The following is a 7998-nucleotide window of genomic DNA, read 5'->3' on the forward strand; positions in this document are numbered from 1 at the left end:
TGTGGTTTGTATGGCTTGTTGTGAGATGCAGAAGGAAGGAAAGCAGACTAGGGAAGAAACTGAGTGTGAAATACATTCAAAATGGATAAAAATGACTGAGAATGAGGAAATGTGTAAGCAGTCCTAATACATACAAAACAAATTATTTGTATTTTTTTAAGAGCATTTACTTGTCAGGTGGTGCTGCGGTAGCGTTGTCGCCTCACAGTAAGACGTCCCGTTCGATTCTCAGCTAGAGCGTCTTCTGTGTGGAGACATGCGTGAATGGGCGTACCTTCGTTGAAGGTTGTGTGTCAGGGCTGGAAACTCGGCACGTAAAAATCTACTGCTGATCATTAGCGGACCGGAGCTCTGCTGTGGTGACCCCTAACTGGGAAAAGCCGAAAGACAACAACTTGTCAGTTTAGCAGAATAACACAGAATAAATTGTTCACTCTGTGGGATGATGACCATAGTCCATTTTGCATCTCTGAACAGTAGCTTCTTAGCTTCTGTTTGTTACAGTCACTGGCAAATCTTAAGTTAGTCAGTTTCCCAGTTAATACTTCTATAGAAACCCAGTTCATGCTCTGTGTTACATAACTGTCCCATTTAAGAAATACAGAGGTACATTCACAATGAGTTGATAAGCCTGTTTCTACCAGATGAAGGTAATAAGGGTACTGTGAAATACCTAGTATGCATAGGTTAAGTGAGAGTATGCTGAAGGTCAGTAGTAGGTTGTAGACTAGTGTGTGAGGCATGCTGAGGGCAACAGCAAGTAGAAGATCCATTTTGAAGGAAGTGGACTTTAACGCAAGTTGGGCAGCTATTCGTGATACTAAAAAGCAGTCGGAGATCAACTTTGGTTATAGCATTTTTTTTTATTTTATTTTTTATGCTAATAAACTAAGTTCAAATAAAGTCGTTGTAAAGGATTATATTTAAAACTAAAAATGTTTGGTCTTGTGTCTGACATCAGAAATATCAGATGGTATTTCTTTCCATTTAAGGTATGCTGAGAAAGTGTATTATTTGTTCAATTATATATTGGTGTAGCCTTTCCAATACTAAAAGTAGTATTTAGTAGATGGTGTATTTTGTAACCTGTGTTGCAGTTTATGCTGAAATATTGCAGTAACTTTAATGTCGTTGAGTCTTGTAAGCTACATATTAAACAAATGTTTGTTTTTTGTACAGTTATGTGAAAGTATTATTTTACTATATGTAAGTGTGTAATGGTCCCTTTTTTGCATCACTTTATATCTGCAGAGTAAAGGACTTTTCCATTCTGCAATGTAATTAACTTGAGCCAGAATTTTTCTGTGTTGTCTGATATCTGGATTTAGTTAAGTGTTTAGAAGTCATTCATTATACTTAGTTTCTTTACTTCTGTTTTGCCTTTAACAGATCATGAAGGTCTTACCATCTTGTTTTCCTTGTTCAGCTCTCATCTTATTTCACAAAGTAATTTTTCAGAATTTTCACTTTGTCACCGACCAAAGTTTACATCCTGAGACTATGTTGTGCTGAATTCAGGAAAGTACCACAAAACAGTGTTAACATGTAAAGTGAAACTCAAATAAAACTTTTCTGAAGAGTTAGTTGGAGAAAACTTGTATGAAGAGCAAGGATCGTTTCTACTGCTGCCACTACACAAACAGTGGGGAAGATAGTCTTGCTTTAGCAAATTAAGTGCTGCTGTTGTCCATTTAACTGTAGACATTCTGGACACTAAGGAATACTACAAGTTGTGTCTGCTAGCACTCTCACACAGCGAGCAGATGTTCTGATGTCAATTTAATTCATTCCTCAACCTGTGGTTCCTCTCATCCGATTCTCCCATTTCCCAAGCTAGAGATTCAAAGCTCAACCTCCTCCTATCCCACACACCATGCCTCATTCCCCCAGCCTACCTCAGATCTCATTTGCAGCTTATAGATTAAGCATCAAGGTGTTGTCACTCCCAAGCTCCTCCAGTGTTTTGAATGATTTAGGAAAGATTGAGAGTCAGTTTAGTGACCTTAAATTTTTTTCTTTTCTTTTCTTCTCTTGCTATTTTCCTACCCTGGTTCATTATCATGTTTCTGTATTTGCTGGTTAGTCTGTTTTTCTGTCCACCCTAACTTCCTTCCAGCCTTCTCCCCCCCCCCCCTATTATTTAAAACAAATTGGTTATGGCAGAGTCCTAGTCTGATACTAGCTTTGAAAAAAATGTTAGATTTTAAGAAATGCACTTGTTGTGGGATCAAGATTCTGTTATCTGATGCCCACAGGGAATGCTTGTACTGTTTAGGGCCTGCTCATCTAGATAGTTGGTATGTGTGTGTGAAGCTGTCCATCCATGTGCTCTTGCGGATTGGAGGAACAAACTCATTCCCAAGGGTTTGCTACTTTCATCTTCCTGTTCTGCTGTTCTTTCCACTTCAGGGGCTCAACCCCCTCCAGAAAACGCGGAGAGACCCGGGAAGCCAGAAAACATTCCCTGGACAGATCTTCCACAGCTACAAAACCTGCCAAAAAGGTGCCAAATCTTTCGGATCCAAAGTCCTTGGAACTGACCTTCTCATCTCCACCTTGTCCTCCTCCACTTCAGGCTCCACTCTGCAGCTCAGAGCTGTGTGTGTGGGAGCAGAGATCAGCCCTCCAGGAGGGTCTCTCCAAGGAAACCATCAAGACCACCCTCAGCGTCTTCTTCCACCAGGTCCTGTCATAGCTCATCCGAGAACAACGTGGATAGGCTGATGAGACAGTGTCTTCAGGCACAGATTCACATGGGAGTTTTGCCAGCTCTGTCCCCCACCAAATCCATGAGTAGACTTTCCCCTTTTCACCCTGTAGCTCCTTCTCCAATATGACCTTCCGTTTTGGAGCCTGCAGGTAAGCTGGTCCCAAGAACAGACACATTGGAGCCGGCAGTGGTAATCACTTCGTCTCCAGCCTCCCCGATGCGCTCAGCTCAGGCAGTGTTAGTGCCTTGTGTCTAGGAGCCATAGCCTCAACGTTGGGTCCTGAGGGTTGGGTTCAGCTCCAAAATTTTCAGAGCTGTCGCTTCCCCTTGGAGCCTTGGCGTTTGACAGGTGCTGACTCCTCCTTCGGAGCAAAAGATTCTGGCTGCTCGGAGGGTATCTGTTCCGATAGCTTCAGCTCCAGAGGGACAACTCTCAGGTACTCAGAGTACCTCTGCCTTTGAAGTGGTAAAGAGGGTTCTATCTCATGCTAGGAGATCCTTGGTTCTTTCTCCTTCAGCATTGCTCCCCACCCCTATGGAGTCTGTGTTGGAGGCCTCTCCTCTACCATGGGAACAGCCAGCCCTAGAAAGCCTCCAGTCCATTCCATCAATGGAACCCCAATTTTCTTCCAACACCGCCCTGGATCATCCCACCAAGGAGGTTCCTCAGAAGAAACTGTATAAAAGGAGGCACCTGGATTCGCCCCAGGAATCTGTCACTACTGACACTGATTTTGATGAAGGGAGAGGTCCCCAAGATCTCCACCTGATGATGTCTCCTTCACTGACATTGTAGGGATACTCCGCCAAAGAGATGGTTGGTGTACCCAAAACCCCACCCCAGAAGAAACAGTGCTGTTGGATGCTTTCTGTCCCAGCTCATCTACACACTGGGTGTGCCCCCCTCCCTTGCAGATGCTCTTTTTGACCTTGTATCTGTCAAGGCATGGAAAGAATAGGACAATGGAGCCCATTGCGAAGAGCGCTGACAAGATTCTTACTGCACCTACAAGTAGGACACATTGGGCAAAAGTGATTCCAGTAGATGCCATGGTGGTTGTCAGCCACTAAGGAGAAGCTGGCTTGGGAAAGCGCCATTGTCCATCTCCTTAACAGAATCTAGGGATGTGAACAGGTTTGGCAAGAAAGTTTACACTTTGGCCGCCTTTACCTTATGAGCGTTAAACTAGTCCCATTTTACTTGGCTACAGGGGATCTTGTCAAAGAACACTCTAGCTCTCCCCAGAGTCCATGTTTGCCAAGAAGCGTCATAAGACCTTTTCTTCCAGAATGGTGACTCTACAATCGATATCTAACTCGTCCATGAGGTTGACTTTCCATGCTGCAGAGGGCGCCTCTAAGGCAGCTGGTTCAGGCAGTACCATTAGGCACCATGCCTGTATGTAGCTGTGTGACTTTGCGGAGCCTTCAAGGTGTCATTTATCAATGCAGCCTTTTATGGATTGTCTTTGTTCAGCCCAACTGTCAGAGACGCACACTCCTGTAGTGATTAAAACAAGAAGACTTTATCTGCCATCGGAATCCATTTTTCTACCGCACAAATGTCCTTCTCCAGGAAGTAGTGTGGGGCAAAAAAATTGTGTTTCATGTAATGTCAAGATCCTGTTCAAGAATCTCATGAAGACTTTTCTCCCAGAGGCAGATGGGGTAACTTATGATGGGAGACACCGCCCCTGTGGCACAGGGGGTCTGCAGAACTGTGGGTCTTGAGATTCCTACTCACAGACCCTTCCAGCTCTACTGAAGGGTTGCCCGACTGCCCTACTCTGGAGGCAGTTGGGGGCATTTTTCTTATACCCACAAGTTGGGCAGCCATCGCCAATGACCAGTGGGTTCTAAGGATCGTATCCAGAGGGTACTTCATTCCCTTTTCCGAAAACCCTAAACCCAAAGACTCGCCGCTCCAGTGTTTCACCCAACCAAATGGAGAAGGCAGCTCAAGAAATTTCAAAACTGCTGCAAAAAGGAGTCATCCAGGAGGTCTCTCCATACCAAATCAGATTGGACATTTACTCAAGATTCTTTTTAGTACCAAAAAAGACAGGGAACCTGAGGCCAGTCCTGGACCTGACATCACTGATCAGATCAGTAAAGAATTCAAAATTCAGGATGGTCACAGTCTATTCCATTCTACCACTTTGGAGAATGGATGCCTGAATGTGCTCTATAAACCTGAAGGATGCATACTACTACATCAAAATGGCCAGGCACTCCAGAAGGTACCTTCATTTCAGGATGGGAGCCAGCCATTACCAATTCAGATCGCTTCCATTTGGTCTCACCACCGGCCTCAGTGTGTTCACCAAATGCATAGTGGTAGTTGCAGCATATCGGAGGCTGCGGGGATTCCATGCGTTTCCATATCTGGATGACTGGCTCTTAACCTCTCCAGTCAGGCATCTACTCGTTCAAGCCAGGCATTAACTGATAACAGTGAGCTCTCACTCTCGGCGTAACGATCAACAGATGAAAATCTCGGTTGGAACCAGTACAAACCATAGAATTCATAGAAGCACGTCTGGACACATCAACCTGGGCCTACCTCACGCCAGACAGGATCTCAAATTTACGGCTGCATATCAGATTCTGGCTGTACCAGCTTCCCCTGCAAATCTGGTGCTCAGGGCTTTGGGCTCAGTGGTAGGCACAATACAGCACGCCTACACGTGAGAATCTGATAATGGACTCAGCAGTCCAGTGGTGATTACACAAGCATTCCTTACACCATCCGATCAAACTCTCACGAGTATGCAGACGCTCTTTTTTTGTTTTTTCCTTTGGTGGCTTCATTTCTCAGAGGTCATACAGGGAGGGCCCTTTGTTCTTCCCCCTCCCAAAGTCATGCCAACCATCGACACTTTCTGGATGGGGTGGGGGGCTTTTTCTGGGTCAGACGGTCCAAGGTACGTGGACTCCTCAAGAGACCAAATTGAAAATCAGAGATGAGAGCAGTGCAAGCACTTCACAGCTTTCTTCTTTTAGGGACCATTGCAATACAGTCCGACAGTATGTCAGTAGTCTGGTACATCAACAAACAGGAAGGAACCATATCATACCAGATGTGTCAAGAAGCAATGTGGGTGTGGCAATGGATAATCTTTACCTACTGCTTTCTTATTGCAGTGCAGATTCTGGGGGAGTCCAGCATCCTGGCAGACAGGCTCAGCCAAGGTCTTTTGATGCCTCATGAGTGGTCTCTGAATCTGTTGGTGGCAAATGTGATTCTCCTCAAATCAGGTCAACCCTGTGGCAATCTATTTGCATCCCACTTCAACAACAAATGCAGCCATTACTTTGCCCTGATCCCTCCTCCGGGACAGTCACCAAGGGATGCTGTAGTCCATGCTTTTCCCCCAGTTTACTTTACCCTTTTTCTCCACTTCCCCTGATTCCCAGATTCCTGCAGAAAGCATACAGGTTGAAGTGCAAAGTTATCCTCATTGCTCCCTCTTGGCCTCCTCAAATCTGGTTCACCTTTCTTTGGTCTAATGTAATTTGTCCACTGGTGACTCGAACTGGTTCCAGATCTACCATGCCACCCCTTGGTGTACTCTCACCCAGATCCCAAAAGACTGAAATTAACTGCATGGTTTCTCCAATTTCAATGATGGCAAGACATTCCAGGCTTTCATCCCCAGTCCTAAAAAGTTTGATTTCCGCTCAAGTCTTCGACCAGAAAAATCTGCAAGACTAAATGGGAAGAGGTTTTCCATGTGGGCCCAACAGGAACAAATAGATCCTTTTACTGCTCTCATTTCAAAAGTTTTGGATTTCTTGGCTTCCATTTTAAGTAATGGAGCCAGCTACTCTACAGTAAAAGTTCAGCTAGCAGCCATTTCTAATGTTCATATTGGGGAAAATTTGTCATCTTTGGCCTCATCTAAACTTTGCAAAACATTCCTGAGAAGCACCTTTTTGCTTCGCCACCCCCCACCCCCGATTTAAGGATCTGAGCATGAATTTTACAAGCTGTAGTCCTTTCTCCTTTTGTCCTTTTGAACCTGCAGATAAGGTAGATTTTAAAATTTCTTTCATGGAAAAAACGTTTTTCTGGTGACTATCCGAAAGCTTTGCAGCCATTAAGAGTTCTCTGTTTCACGGTGTTAGCTGTTTTGTTTTTGGACTATCATCACCTCAACCAGAAGAGTTTCAGAACTGCAAACCCTTTCATTTAATTCTCTTTCTTTAATCTTTCACAAAAAGTAACTCTGCATACCATCCCATCTTTTTTGCCTAAAGTGGAAACAGAAAACAATATCACCCAATCTATTAAGCTTCCTGTTTTCTTTCCCTTGTTTTGAAAATTGGTAGAGTGCACACTTCATCTTCTGGATTTTAATAGACCTACATTTTTACCTGGACAAAATCTTGCAGAATGTCAGAGCAGTTGTTTGCATCTTACTCTGATATAAGGAAAGGGCAAGCTGTTAACAAGACTGCTCTGGTAAGTGGTTGCAAGATTGCATTTCTTTTGTCTGCTGTTCCAAAAACATGCCCTTACCGGGCCAATCCATGGCTTTCAGATCTTTTGGTCAAGAGTGTCTGTTGATGACATTTGTGCAGCCGTTACTTGGTCAAATTCCCATACCTTTATTGCACACTAAAAGTTGGACATTATTTCCAGGTATAGAACTGCTTTTGGTTCTGCAGTGAGTGCTCCAAAATATCCTTCCATGAGGGCCACTCTAGATTATTGTAGCTAAGGACGGTCTCCCAAAGCTTGAGGAATAAATGAAAATGACATCAGTTAACGAAGTTATGTTCTTACCATAACGTTCCATTTGTGTTGTCCATTTTCATTCTTCCTCAACCTCCTCACTTTTCTTCCCTCTGTCCATGACTGAGACCCCTACTGGATATGTTTATAGGAACCACAGTTCCTGTTTGAGCTCCTAATGTTTATGATTTCCATTTGGTGCGCATATATTTATAGATACATTCTTGTTTTGACATATATAGGGTTTCTGTAAACTCTATCTGAAGTAGGCTGGGTGGATGAGACATTGTGGGTAGGATAGGAGGAGCTTGAGCTTCAAATCTCTAGCTTAGAAATGGCAGTCTTCAAACGTCTGATCTGAGAAACCACAGGTTAAGGAATGAATAAAAATGGACTACACAGATGGAACAGTACATGGCTTTTTCTAATGACATTTGATAAAGATAATGTGCAAACTTACTAAAAATACAGCTTTGAATGCCCGTCAGAAACCCAACGTTTAGCTGATTTAGAAGAATATTTAAATGTACCATGAAATCATTTTTAGCCG

Source organism: Protopterus annectens, chromosome 1.part0, assembly GCF_019279795.1.
Source record: "Protopterus annectens isolate FY-2018-M chromosome 1.part0, PAN1.0, whole genome shotgun sequence".
Taxonomy (NCBI): Eukaryota; Metazoa; Chordata; order Ceratodontiformes; family Protopteridae; genus Protopterus; species Protopterus annectens.